Genomic DNA, 14,860 nt, shown 5'->3' on the forward strand with positions numbered 1-14,860 from the left:
AATATGGGACAGCTGCTTAGATCTCAGAGACACTTGAGTTAGGAGATGTAGAAGGTAAAAATCAAAACATGTTGAAAAAGAATTAGCCATATTTCTTGCAAACAACTTCAGCAAAGAAGAGTTGAGCATTCTATTTGAGGTCAACAGAGATAATCAAAGAAAAAAACATGTTGTGGATCTGAAAAAGATGAGAGCAGATTTGCCAAAAAAAGATATCTGAACTACTGGTTAGGTTTTTTTAAAAAAAACCCAGTTTCTGGCATTTGAAAGGATCAAGATATTCAATTGCTTTTTTAAGATACTGGAATATATCAGGAAGATGCAATTCACTTCAGTGGTGCCAAAGTACTACATCCAGGGAATCAGAAGAAAATTATTAAGAATAGAATTAAAATGAAAGATTGGATGGAATGTGTCATGACTATCTTCTTTTTTAATCACCTGGAGAGACTAGAATGCCATTGTTGTTTATGACTTGTTCAAAAAAGATCCATACCAAAGTTGAGTTTTTCACAGTTTATTAAATCTTATTTGGGTTACTACATTATTACAACTCTGTTATACGGTACTAAATCTATGATTAAGTGGCTAAATGATGCTTAAAGCAATATTAAAAATGGTCAATAAGAGTTTTCAGACCATTTCAAGCCCCTCCATATTTGCAGAACAAAGGGAATCAAACTGATTGTTTATCTTAAAACACACAGAGAGAAAGAGACCTTGGCTAAGAATACATTCCTATGGAGACACTCAAAGTATGTAAACAATGCCTACATAGACTCTTGGAAGAATTTGCTTGCAACTTGCATTTTAACCTTTACAAAACTGGCCCCTATTTATTATATATAAAATAAATAATTTCCATTACAAAGAAAAAAAAATCAAACAGTAGTATATATTGGTTAAATATTCAAAAGAAAGTGCAAGTCAATTATCAAAGCTTTCTGTTTATTGTAAAAGACAATTTTTGGTAATTGGTCTGTTCAGAAAGCCAGTTTTCGTCTTAATCCAAACTTGACGTACAAGTCCTCTTTTGTCCTGGATGGTATCAACAGTCTTTCCCATCAGCCAGGAATTTCAAGGCACCGAATGGTCCATGATGATCATGACATCCCCAGCCGTGAAATTGCATCTGATCTTAGATCATTTCTGTCGCTCCTGCAACAGTGGAAGATATTCTTTCACCCATCTTTTTTCAGAACAGATCTTATATAAATTGCACCTGTTTCCACCTGTGGTGCGCATATATGTCTTTCTTTTAAAACTGTCTTTTAAATCTGAACATCCACACTGTTGCTCCTTTCAAACTATTCCAGGATGAGAAGAAATTAATCCATTTGTTCAGACATTATCTGAACAGCAATTGGAGTATTTCTTTTGATTTCAGGGTCTTCTGGTAAAATTTATTTTAATTTATCAGGATTTTGAGGCCACTCCTTTTGAGGCTGTAGAAGTAATCAAGGCCTTGACACCCTTGTTTCATTTTTCAAATAGATTTGGCTTTCAAACCTCAGGAAGTTAGTTCAGCAGGATTGTTAAATGTGTTAACATTTCTCCACTGTATTGGACGTGAGACTTTACCAATTTCAGTGATTCTGTTAGCCACAAAAGTTCAAAACCTTGTAGTTTTATTGTTAATGTATTTGAGCACAGTGGTGCTATCAATGCAAAATATAGAGTCTGTTAATTTAATCTCCAACTCTCCTTTCAACATCGCGTCCATCCTACTCGCTATGGTAGCGGCCATCATCTCCATTCATGGAATAGTGACTGGTTTCAATGGAAATGCTCTGGCATTTCAATGTACTTGATCCTGTTATCATTCGGTAATAGGTAACAGTTCTGTAACCATCTTCACACGCATCTGCAAAATGATGCTATTGAGCAGATGTTAGAGTTCCAAAATTTGTGGGTTTGAAGTATCTGTCAATCTTGAAGTCTTCTAGCTTACAAAGATCCTGAATCCAACACATCCACATCTGTACAATGGATGCTGGTATCTCATCATCCCAACCAATCTTCTTCCTACACAAACCTTTCAGGATCTTCTTGTCAGACAGGATAACTCCTGCCAATATTCCTAGAGGATCATATATCGAACTTACTGCTGAAAGAATACCCATTCTTGTGAGAGGTTGGTCCTTCAAAATGATTTTGAACTTAAAAACGTCACACTGAACACACCATTGTACACCTAACACCCTCTCAACAGGAAGGTTGTCATGGTTTCTGTCCAAATTCTTCATTTCATTTACCCTCTCTCTTTTGGGTATGGCAGCCAATACCTAATGATTGTTACTTATCCATTTGGTAAGTAGAAAGCCTCCTTAGAAACAGATCACCTTTGACTCATGATCAAGAGCTATTACTTCTTTAACTGTGGCTGCAGAAGTGAGACAGTCATCCATATAAAACTTATTCTTGATGGTGCATATAGTTTGAGAGTTAAATCGTTCCATATAGTCATCAGCAAAATCCCTAAGGGCAAAATCCACACAACTTGGTGATGAAATCACTCCAAATAAATGCCCTCTCATTCTGTATTCTACCATGTTCTGACCGTAGTATCCCATCAGGCCACCAAAGGAGTTGTAACAAGTCAGGGTCTTCATTTGGTACTTTCAGCTGATGGAACATTGCTGAAGTGATCATGACAGGTTCTTTATGGAATATATTCAAGACTCTTATCAATGTACTGGTCAAACGAGGGCCCTGTAAGAGTTGAGGATTTAGTTAAACTCCCCAAAAGGTTGCTCCTCAATCAAATACCAAAGCTTTTTTTCTTCTGTGGATGCAAAACCCCATGGTGCAGCAAGTACCATTTATTTCCATCACTACATTCCAAAATATTATCTGGTTCTTTCTCTGCATATCCTTTGGATATGTCAGACACTCTTTTGGTGTAGTCTGAATGAAAGGAAGATCCTTTCTTGAATCTTCTCTTTAAATTCAGTGTACGTTGCTCAATTGCATTTCTATTATCAGGCATGCACATTTCCTTTTTCTTTAGAGGTAATCCAATATGATAATGATCATTAACCAGCTTGGCAAATTTTGACACTGATTCCAAGAACTGCTGGTCTTCCTTTGAAGGTTCTTGATCATCCCTGAGGCTCTCAGGAACTCATTCTTGAACTGCCACTCCCACAGCCTATCAAACTTAACAATTGATATCCTGTTGATACTTATAGCCAACTGGTTTTGAACCTCTTTTCTTTCTCCTAATGGTCCATTAATTGTCCAGCCAAGATGGTTTTGACCTTGTCCTATCTAGTGGTTCCAGAGCCTTTGGTACATCTGAACCAATCAGTGACTCAATCTCAGAGTTGATTTCACGTAAACAAACATTTTTCAAATGCGTTCACGGTTCAATGTCATTTTGATGCAGGATGTTTCCTTTCTGCACAGGCATAGTCTTCTGAGTGTATACACCTGGGAGTTCACAAAAATCGTTACTATCCAGTCCAGCGATCTTTAAGCCCAAAGCAACACTGGCTTCAATGTGTTTAACTTGACCTATAATTCTCAATAGAATTTTTGACCTTCCTTGAAGATTAAGCTGATTCATTAGCCCCATGGTGCAAAATGACGCAGTGCTTCCTGGGTCAAGAAATGCATAAGTACATAGTCTCCTGATTTGGACTGCTGGTGTAAAAGGCTCTTGACGAACAGCACAGTCTAAAACAAAGCTGCTTCTTATTAATGAAAGAATGGTTGCAATTGGGCAATGAGTGAAAGAGATTATTGATGGGAAGCAGGAGCCAAAAGCAAAGCAAGACAGATACCACTGAATTAATTATGAGTGAATGAGCCATTAACTATAATGTAATGATTTGAGAAGAAACTAGATAGTAAAGAACATAAAATTGGTAGAAACCCCAAATATTGACCAGGAAAACCATCCAGGACTGATGATTCTTAATGAAAGTAATTTAGGATCACTTAAATGTAATGTTTACTTTTGTGATACAAAGGTTACAATACAACTACATATTCGATTTCAAACACAAAGATATACTGACATCAGAGTTACTTGATGCTCAAGGAAACTTTGTTAACCAAAAGAAAAGGCTATATTTGAAAAGGTTGATTCAAAGAATATACTTCTAGTCACAAATTGATTGCAAATTTAAAAGTAGTGGATGATTGGACAATTAGCGAATGCTTAGACAACTGTGGCCATTATAATTGTGTGACTTTCTAAGGGCCAAGAAAACAAGAGGACAAAATAGGATAGATAGCAGGTTGAGGAGCTTATAGGTCACAGGACTAAACTGGAAGTCACATTTTGGTAATGAATAAAAGAACATTCAGGATATATCTAGTCCAAAGAGCAAGGGATATGGCTTGATCTCACGTTACTTTTGCAATGTTACAAGTTTATGTGAGTTAAGAGGGCAAAGGAAAATAAAGGGATAATTAGCAACTATTCCATGAAGATGAAAGAGGGTGGAGGGAAAGATTTGCATATTTCTGAGACACAAACTTGGCAAAAGCCCAGTAGAAACATCTGCTGGAGAAAGAAGGCAATTGATGCAGCTTTTCAATAAAGTTGCATTTAGCAACTCTAATAGAGGATTTGCAGAAATTACAAGCAGTGATAAATTTAGCCAGGGTGCCTTTGACTTATTGGGATGCCAGATGCAATGAACAGAAGTTTTTCAAGAGACAGGGAAACGAGAGGCATTATTGAACCAAGATATAGTGGGTGATCTCACAGAAGTGGAAGAGTGAGCTCTGAAATCTTCTATGCCATCTGGAATAGCATCCATCTCTTCAGTAACTTCGACAGAGGAATCAGAAGGCAAAAGCAGTGGTTTGAAGAAAAAATATCCGCAAGAATTCTTGCAGACTGCCTTGGCAGACAAACTTGCAAGGATTGAATTTGCAATGATCTCTTGCATTGCATAAAGGAAGGGGTTGACATATTACACAATTGGCTTTGAGTGTCATTGACTCTTTACACTGCATCCTGCAATTCACAGATTTTATGATGAACTGTTGCTACAATGCTGGGTTGTGATGTTATCATTTAGATTATGCAACCATTTATAATAAGTCCCATTTAACATTTCATAATTGAATGAATGGCATTGACTGCATTGAACTCGAAGTCCTTGATAGAAAGTTGATTTGCATAAGAAGCCTGAAAATGCATAGTTTTTCTTGAATTTCTCAGAATCCTGACGAAATTTGGCAGGTTCCCAGTGTCCCTGACTAGTTTTTTGCAGATGCACAACAGAAAGTTTCCAATTCATTGTGTTGCAGCTTGGTTTGGAAGCCCAAAATTGCTAAAAACTGCTGAGAACTGTGAACTCAGTTCAAACCATCATGCAAACCAACTTTCCCTCCATTGACTCTCTTCGCCTCCCACTGCCTTAAAAAAAAGGCAAAGTTTAAAGGGCATGACCTACCCCAGACACACACTCCTACCCTGTTATGTCACTGTGTTACTTGTGAGGCTTCTTAAATAACTTAGAGATGCAAGATTAAAATAACAATAGAGACTTTACTTACTGATATCTTCACACTATACTCTACACCAGGGGTGTCAAACTCAAATTCACGGAGGCCCAAAATTAAAAACTTGGACTAAGTCGAGGGCCGAACTAAATATTTATTGAAAATTTTCAACAACATCTGCATGTTTTCTCTTCTTTCAACATATGTAATGTTAAACTTTAGGATATAACTTTAGGAGGATAATGTTACATGTCAGGAGTAGGTAGCTCAAGTTCACCCTTTGCTTGACCTGAGGGAAACATATTTGGTCCCTGTGGAGATGTAGTCAGCATTCACAGGCTGTGTCCATTTTGGCCTGCATCAGGACTCAGCATTTCCTGCTCACTCCTCAGGCTCTAGGCCTCTATTCACCCTCGACCCACCATCCCTCTACCTGACCAGTCCTTTACCCAACCTCTACTCACCCCTCACTCCACACGCTCTGCCTCTACCCACCCATCCTATACACGCCCCTCTACTGCCTCTCCCCTCAACCTGTTCCTCCCTCTACCCATCTCTCACCCTCTAATCACCCCTCCCTTACTTGCCCTACCCCTCCCCTTTTACCTCTTCCCTATCCACCCCTCCTTCTACTCATCCCTCCCTCTAACTGCCCCTCGCACCACCATAACTTCCCCTGCCCATTACTCCTCACCTACACCCTCTGCCCACCCCTGCTTACCCACCCACTCAGGCCCAGCGCGCTGCCGATCAGCCTTTGCGGACAGCCACCATTTCTCTCTTCACGTGCAGGGCCGAACCAGCCGTCCCTGGGGTCCGCGCGGGTGCAAGCGCTGAAGGCCGTGGCGACCGGGAGAAGTGCGCTTGCGCTGTGGAAGGGCCGTCCGGTGCCAGTCGCGCGGGAGCCGTGCACAGCCTGCCATGCCCATCGCGCCGACAGGAAATCACAGGCACTCGCCCATCCGCCGCACCGCTCGACAGGTGGGAGAAGTGACTGGTTGTGCGGGGAGCCTTCCAGCTGGCTTGCTGGCTGATGACATAGACAGACTTCTCGTGTTACAATTTCTCGTGTTACAATGGGGAAGGATGTGCAATGAAGGGGGAGGATGGTGGGGGTGACATTACCAAAAAACAGCATCGGCTCTCGCTGCAGGGCGGGCCACCTCTAATACATTTTTGAAATGATCTTGCGGGCCAAATATAATTAAATTGCGGGCCAAATTTGGCCCGCGGGCCAGAGTTTGACGTGTGTGCTCTACACCTTTGTCTTATTTGGCACTATACCTTGCATTTTGTTTTATTGAAACACTTTTTATTCTTGCACTGCCTGTTGCATTGTGTAACATTTGACTTGCCTGGATTGCAGATATCAGATTTATTGTCAGAGTACATGCATGACATCACATACATCCCTGAGATACCTTTTTCCCTGTGGGTTCAGCAGAATTATCACTAATTGGTAGCCCAAAAAATAATCTACACAGCATAAAACATGTAAACAAACAAAAAACTGTAAACAGATAATGAATGTAAACAAACTGACAGAGCAAAATGAAAATCGATAAAGTGCAGAAGTAAGAGGCCTTAAATGAGTCTCTGAGTTTGAAGAGTCTGATGGTGGAGGGGTAGCAGGTGTTCCTGAACCTGGTGATGTGAGTCTTGTGGCATCTATACCTCTTTCCTGATGGCAGCAGTGAGAACAGAGCATGTGCTGGGTGATGAGGGTCTTTGATGATTGCTGCCACTCTCCGACAGCATCATTCCCCATAGATGTACTCAATAGTGTGCAACCGGTCAGCACACTTTCCACCACTCATCTGTAGAAATTTGCCAGGGTTTCTGGTGACATACCAAACCTCCTCAAACTCTTGGTGAAGAGAGGCGTTGACGTCCTTTCTTCATGGTGCCATTGGTGTGTTGAGATAGTGACTCCCAAGAACTTAAATTCGCTCACCCTTTCCACCTCTGATCCTCCATTGATCACTGGAAAACAAAGTTTACATGTTGGTATTCGTGACAATAAATACCTCAGTTTATAGACAGTAACGCTTTTCACATCCATGTCCCTAACCCCAAAATAATTTACCACCAATCAGCCAACAGAACTCAGCTAATACATATAATAAACCTTCCTTGCAGGTTCATTACACACAGCAAGAGAAGTGCTGATCCATTTACTGAAATGCTCATTCCAACTGTTTTACTGTTTTCAGCGGTCTGCAGATCACCCTGAAATAACTTGTGAAGGGTAGAAAGTTATTTCAGCTTTTCTCAAAGGAGAAAGAGTTTACACACCTGAGGAAAGGGTGAAGCTACCTCCTGGCATACTCTTCCAGTTGTGGTCCAAATGCCTAGCGGATCTCCTGACCCCAGCACATACAGTTCCCTCCTACAATTTATCTGTAGGATCAGCATACCAGGTGTCTTAGAGTTTTCTCTTCACTTCCTGCAGGGTCGATCTCATCTACAGCACCAATAGTGTGGGTTGATTATTTGAGGTTGTCATGTTGGGGGTGGGGGGGGGGGTGTGCCTTCAAGGGATGACACTTAGAGTCATGGAGTCTTAGGAGACAGAGGACAGGAACCAACCCTTCAGCTCAACAACACTCTGATGAAGATCAGCCACGAATCTACACTAATCCCACATTCATTACACTTTATTCTCACTATATTTCTGTTATTAACAATACCATTTAATTTACTAATCTGCACACTTTTGGGTTAAAACTAGAGCACCTGGAAGAAACCAACATGGCCGCAGGGAGAACATGCAAACTCCATGCAGACAGTACCTGGGCTTAGGATTGAACCCAGATCATTGGAACTTTGAGCCAATTGAGGGTCCAATTTCTGGGCCACTCAAGAAAGGTACATGATAAAAATCTGAAATATTGCTAACTTTCAAGGGAAGTGTGCTGGTCCACTTTTACAGTAAATTTTGTATAACCATTTCAAATGTATTCTTGCACAATTTGATGTGTTTTTTTTTTGTGTGGTGGATCTGATCGGGCATTCTTAGCTTAGGCAGCCAATATTTAAACAAAAATGTTGGTCCAATTTCTGATCAATGAGTCTTCTTTCTCATGGAAATTATTGTTGAGATGTTTTGTTGTCTCTTAGATCACAGCAATGGAGAATAATTTATGTTTACTCCCATTACACCACTGCCAGTGGTATGAATGGGAATCTGTCTTTATCACCTGTGGTTCATCATAGACAAAAGAAACAGGTTGTCCAATATTTTTCAGGCAGCTTAAAAACATGCTGGGACAGGTCTTGCTATAGATTTCAAGTCAACACAGAAAGTACATCTCCTATTTTACTAGGTTTGCAAAATTATAGCCAGAGTGTCAAAAAAAGACAATACCACAAAGAAACATATGGCAGTGTAAGTTAGACACACCCAATGGATGAAAAATCAGTTTGATGAGAAGATTAAACAGCCTAAGAAAATTGTGAATTATTAAGGTAAGAGTTGCAGTTTGATCTCCTTATTTACAGAAATATATACTTGAATCTGAAGCAGTTCTGTGAAGGTTGACCAGGTTTGATAATTAAGCATCTTGAGCCTTTAGTCTTGGAATAGAGAAGAATCTGAGGCGATCTTATTGAAACACATAAGACTCTGAAGAGGATTGACAGGACGAATGCTGAGAGAATGTTTCCTCTCATGGGTGAATCTAGGATGAAATATTATAGTTCAGAATAAGGGGCTGCCCATTTAAGAGAGAGTTGAGAAATGTCTTCCTCAGCTAATCATGAAACCTTAGAATACTGTATGGCAGAGGGCCGTGGAAGTGGAGAAGGCTGAGAAAGATCTTTGGTTTGACAGGGTTTATGGGGAACAGGCAGGGAAATAGAACTGAAGCCCCACAATTGTGTTGAATTATAGAACAGACTCAGGGGAACATGTGGCTCACACCAGCTTTTAGTTCTCAAGTTAATTATGTTCTGGGTGTGACAAGTTGTCAGGGAAAATGAAAGTGAACCATGTTATCTAAATGCTGAGAGTTTGCAGTGAGTTATGAAGAGGAAGATACTGGTATGCAGGAATGGCAAGTAATTAGAAAAAATAGCAGAATGATTACAAAGAATTGTTTACAAAACTAGAAAGTTATGTTTCTTTCTAGAAACTATATTTGGAGTATTTTCTGCTGTATTAGTCTCCTTAAATGGTGCTAATGTTTTGGAAGCAATTTGGAGATTTACCCCCTCCATAAATCTTCGTCCGCGAAGCCAAGCCAAAGAAAGAAGATCTGGGTTATCTTCTGAGCAAAGGTTGGTCAAGCTATTTACTGGATTAAAAAAAAAGACTTGAATGAAACAAATAAGATCCACTAGGGTTTTGACAGGGCTGGATATAAAGAGGATGTTTCTTCCTATGGGTGAATCTAGAACTGATTAGAAATAAGAGAGGGTCAACCATTTAAGACTTGAAGAAAGTGTTTTTCTCCTGGAGGTTGGTAAGTCTTTCCTCAAAGGACTGCAAAGGTTGAAACATATTTGATAAGCAAGTGTTTGAGAGGTTACCACATGTGGATGGGAATGTAGCGTTGAGGTTACAATCAGATCAACCAAGATTTAATTTAATGATCTTGAGGGACTATGATGGGTACTCCAGCTCTTCATTCACATGTCGGTGTGATGAAGCCATTCAAGATTACAAAGAGCTCAACAATAGAACCAGCCTAATTAGTAATTCATAGTAAGTGAAACCTTTTCTGATGATGAATATTGTAGTTAAATGTGATTTCAAAGGTGAGATGTATGTTGACTCTGTAAGAAAATGAAAGACAAATGTGTTTGATCCTTTAAGTCAGTGGTTCTCAACCTTTTTCTTTCCACTCACATACCACTTTAAGTATTTCCTATGCCAAAGGTGCTCTGTGATTAGTAAAGGATGGCTTAAGATGGTATGTGGGTGGAAAGAAAAGGTTTGAAAACCACTCTTTTAATCGTACCTCATTGACTTGTTATGTGCATGGTTTCATAACTCCAAAGGAAATGGGCCAATGACCATTTTTCTCAAGCAAAATATTTCAGTGACAATTGTGTCTAGAGCAGTGATTCTCAACTTTCCTTTCCCACTCACAAACCATCTTACTAATCACAGAGCACCGATGGCTTAGGGATTACTTAAAGTGGTACGTGAGTGGAAATAAAAAGGTTGAGAACCACTGCCTTAAGTGTTTGCTTGATACAATTGGATCAAAAACATTTAAACTCTATTGGAGCATCTTATTAACTGTTGATTGATTGGAGGAAGGAGAGAGGTAGGCCATTTCTGGTCATGATTAAAAGCAATCTGCACTGAAAGGGAAGACACCCTTGGCTTCAGTGCCAAAGGAGAAAGTTGGCCAAAACAATTGAAGCTCTGACCACCAGGTGTCTGATGCATTGAAGAGTCTACAGGAGAAGGAGCTGCAACTGACCTCCTCTTTGAAAATAAGGCTGGTGATGTGTCAGTGGGGGAGTTCTTTGCAATGAATGTCCGTAATTCAACTATTTAAATGGAAGGAAAACAGGACTGGTCTGCAAATCAACTTCCTAAATTGGGGCAAGACTCATTTTTAGGACATTTGTAATATGGGGCATTGATGGTTGATGCTTGATTGTCAGTGAGATTAGTTTTGCTGCATACATTTTGAAAAATGATAAAATAGCCTTACATTGTATTTCATCACTTTTTAAATCTTATTTTGGTGCAGTGCAAGTGGTTGTTGTAAAATTTGTTTGTTGATTGACAATTGCATAAACCAACAAAACAGTTTGTTTTAAAATGTACCAAATTTTCTGAACCAAGTGAACATCAATAAATGTAAATGACATTGCTTCCAATACACTAAGCCTCCTGATGTAAGGATTTAATGTGCTTTGAACCCATATTAAGTGTTGACATTCTGCAGTGCACACTGCTTCCCTCTGAGGTTTAAACCAGATCTCCTGTGCTAAATACAATGACTACCTTAGAGACTCATTTCTATATTAACATCAAAATCTCTTTTTCTTGTCAAAATATGTAAATCATGTTTGGCAGAATCTGTTTGTGTATTATAGACTACATGAGAGCACACATTGCCTGCTGTGAACCATTTTGATGCAGTGATGTTGTTGTAGCCTTTATCCCCTTCCCTCCACCCCCACCTCACCCCCACTGTTATCGGGGAAAGGAAATGTGTTGTTTTAAAGTATTTTTATTACTCACTCTTAACATGAATTTACTATTCATAATTTGAACCAATAGTAATTTATACATTCTTTTCCCATGTGGAGTTTGAAGATTGTAAGCAGAACTGATTTCCTGAAGGAACTCTGCAAGCAGCCTCTTGTTACATAAAAGCAGGTTTTAATGAACGACAGTTGTCATTGCGATATTCCAAAGTAAAACAATTCATCTATTTTGTTGAAGGCACAAAATAGAACAAACATTAACCTGAACCCCCACATATTCTGTATATTTGTGTTCAGGAGATGTGAGTAAAGGTGCATTTTATTTAGAATCCCATAGATTACATTCAAATTATGTTACTTGAGGAGAGCAGAAAGATAAACTGCATTTTGCATTCACAAGGGTTTCGGAATCAAAGTCACCCTTAGGTATTTTATTTGAAGGAGAGCAGATGTTATCACCAAGTGTCCCATCCCAAGTTTAACCCTCAATCAAATTCATCAACGTTCAGATGGTCTTTCATTGGGCACAGAATAATTTGCTGAGATTCATGTATCCAATTTACATCGCAAGGAATTCCTCATTGGTTATCAAGTACTTTTGTTCATTTCAGATTTCCGATTTATTCCAGAAGTCAGATTTATTATCAGTGTACATACATGGCATCAATTACAACCCTGAGATGCTATTTCCTGCAGGCAAGGCAAAATTACCACAGGTTCATCCTGCCATGGTGGAAGTTCTACGTAAATGAAGTCTTCCTTGTTCTTCATTGTTGTGTTTGCAGTAAATTGAAAATCACATTTCCTTCTTTTTTTTCTACTTTGAACAAATAGGTCCACTTGTTTCTAGAGCAATGAGGCACATGATGTAGGCCCTTCCCATCAGTTTTATATACATTGTTGCAATGAGCTATTTTATAAATGCCTGAAAGACAATTTCTTACAATTTTTACGTTGTTGGAAACAGCAATTTGATTGAATTTATCACAAACAGTTTTGGTACCTCCAAGATAGTCATTTTACACTCATAGGGAGGCTTAAAGCCAGTTCTGCTGTGTATCGAGATGATTTCCAATGTTGAATTCAATTTTTTTTCCAGGCAAAACATGAGCAGTTGGTGAGAATTGACAATTGATTTTCCATGATTGCCAGTACAATTTGTGCCAACGTTAGGTTGTAAGCACTGAGAAAATTCCACAAATTATGTTATACTTCAAACAAGTGTCAAGGAAGAACATCCAGTACCCTGAGGTCACTGGCTGTGTGCCCTGGGCAGCAGAGTACAGGGCCTGGTGGCTGCACTGACAGAATGGCTTTGACAGCTGGTGAGGATTTGATCAGCCATTAAAAGCTGTCATTGTAATTGAATGTTTTAATTAGCTCTGTCATTCAAACTCATTCAAAGTCTGGTAAAATGAAAAATATTTTTTAAAAATTAAATTTGGCTGCAAATAAGACTTGAAATGTACACATTTGAAAACATTTAAGCCTATTTAATCAAAGTAGCATCTCTGCTCTATCAGTCATTAGAATGGACCTATTGTTCTTCCATTAGGTTCATGTGGTGAAGACTCACCAGATACCTTTTCCAAATTGAGAAGTTTTGGCCAAGGGGACTGAATTGGCTCTGACCAGCTGTCCAGAACTCTCTGTGTGCTGTTCTCAGTAGTACCTGCTTGCAAGCCTAGGCAGCTATGGGTGCAAGGTCTTCCCCTCAATAAGAAGACATGCAAATTGATGGGCATTCCAAGCCAGTGTAGGGAAAATATATGATGCATACTCCTTATCCCTTGCCCTCTGAAGAATCAAATCAGTGGCTCACTGATTTGACAAGAGAGTTACAATGAGGACTATAGTTCAAGAGGGTCAAGGAAAAATACCATTTATACTTGTGTAATAGTTAATCTTGTATAATAGTCGAACCTCCCCCCTCCTCATCTTTTTGGCCCAAAAATTGCATTTTCCATAAGACCCATGTAAAAGTCAACTTCCTGCCCATCCAACCACCTGCCCATCCGAGCTCCCAACATCCTGACTGTCTGCCAATCAGAGCTCCTGATGCCGCAACAGAGGATCCTTGCCCCTCCCCGGCCTCCCGCCTGGCCACCAGAGCTCCTGACGACCTGGCCAGAGACTCCTAACTAGGCCCCGACTGCCTGCCCCTTCGAGCTCCCAACATCCCGAACATGGACTTACCACATGGTCCCGGCCTTCTGAGCTCCTGATGCCTAAAACAATGCAGGTACTAACTGCAGTCAAAAGTATGACCAGTGTGAAGTCAATACCCCCAAATTTGACCTGAAAAATTGGTCGAAAAAACTCATCTGTGAAGAGTATATACACAGTAAAAACAAATGGAATTCCACCACATTTCCTCTTCAGACTCCTCCTAAAAAAGGGCAATGTGGTTCAACGCAGAACAAGTGAGTACCCATTGAGCTTCAGAAGAAATTGACAGTCAAAAGAAGTGGCTTGAATTAGCTGAGAGGCTTAATTTGCCGAGTGGAAAACATTGCTGTGATGAAATTCTATCTTGGCAATGAGAACACATTATTGCCAGTAAAAAAGCATAAAAACAGTGCTGACGCACAGGTGATTCTTTGCTTATGGAAACGATAACTAATTAACAAATTCCAGTACAGTATTGGATAAAGTCCTGTGAATTTTACAAATCAATCATTCAGCAGGAAAGCCACTAGTCTACATTATCATAATCGAATTTTAATATGGAACTGTGAGATATAGTGCTTCTATTTAATTCTGAGAACTTTTGACTGCCCTTCTTTATTTAGTCTTGACCAATCTCCTCTTTGTCCTTTGTGAGAAATGGGAATTCCATTGTAGATGTTCTTGGTTTTTGCAGTTGCTCAGAATCTTTGGGTCCTTGTGAGTAGGGCCAAAATTTGACAATTATTTATTTGGCGCAATTTCAGTCAATTTCTATGTGGCAAATTGGTTCTATCAGAGATGGCATAAACATGAGAAGTTTCAAAACTTCCTTCTTTTAGTTTAATGTTTTCAGCTGTTGTTCTGGAATAATCAGAGGTTATTTGAGGGCAAATAGCATGTAAAATTTCACAGTGTAAGCATGTTACTTGATTTTTATCAGCTGTTAAAGTAATGAGGGACAACTCATCACACCTTGTGAATGGGAGTATATCAAAAAAGTGTAATTAAGGAAGAGGGAAAATTATTCTAACCAATTCAAAATTTATTTCTGATGTTC

The 14,860-nt window shown here is 39.5% G+C and overlaps 1 long non-coding RNA gene across 2 annotated transcripts in view; it reads left to right on the plus strand.

Annotated features, from left to right (window-relative positions):
* Window positions 1–14,860, plus strand: part of LOC138744909 (uncharacterized) — a 96,458-nt gene that overhangs the window by 56,713 nt on the left and 24,885 nt on the right. The window contains exon 1 of one of the 2 annotated variants that reach the window (XR_011345860.1): window positions 8,202–8,331. The exons of the other annotated variant lie outside the window; for it this stretch is intronic. This is a non-coding gene — a long non-coding RNA (uncharacterized lncRNA). Of the gene's footprint in view, window positions 1–8,201; window positions 8,332–14,860 lie in introns of those variants that run through there. 2 annotated transcript variants of the gene reach the window in all.

Source organism: Narcine bancroftii, chromosome 10, assembly GCF_036971445.1.
Source record: "Narcine bancroftii isolate sNarBan1 chromosome 10, sNarBan1.hap1, whole genome shotgun sequence".
NCBI classification, from domain to species: domain Eukaryota; kingdom Metazoa; phylum Chordata; class Chondrichthyes; order Torpediniformes; family Narcinidae; genus Narcine; species Narcine bancroftii.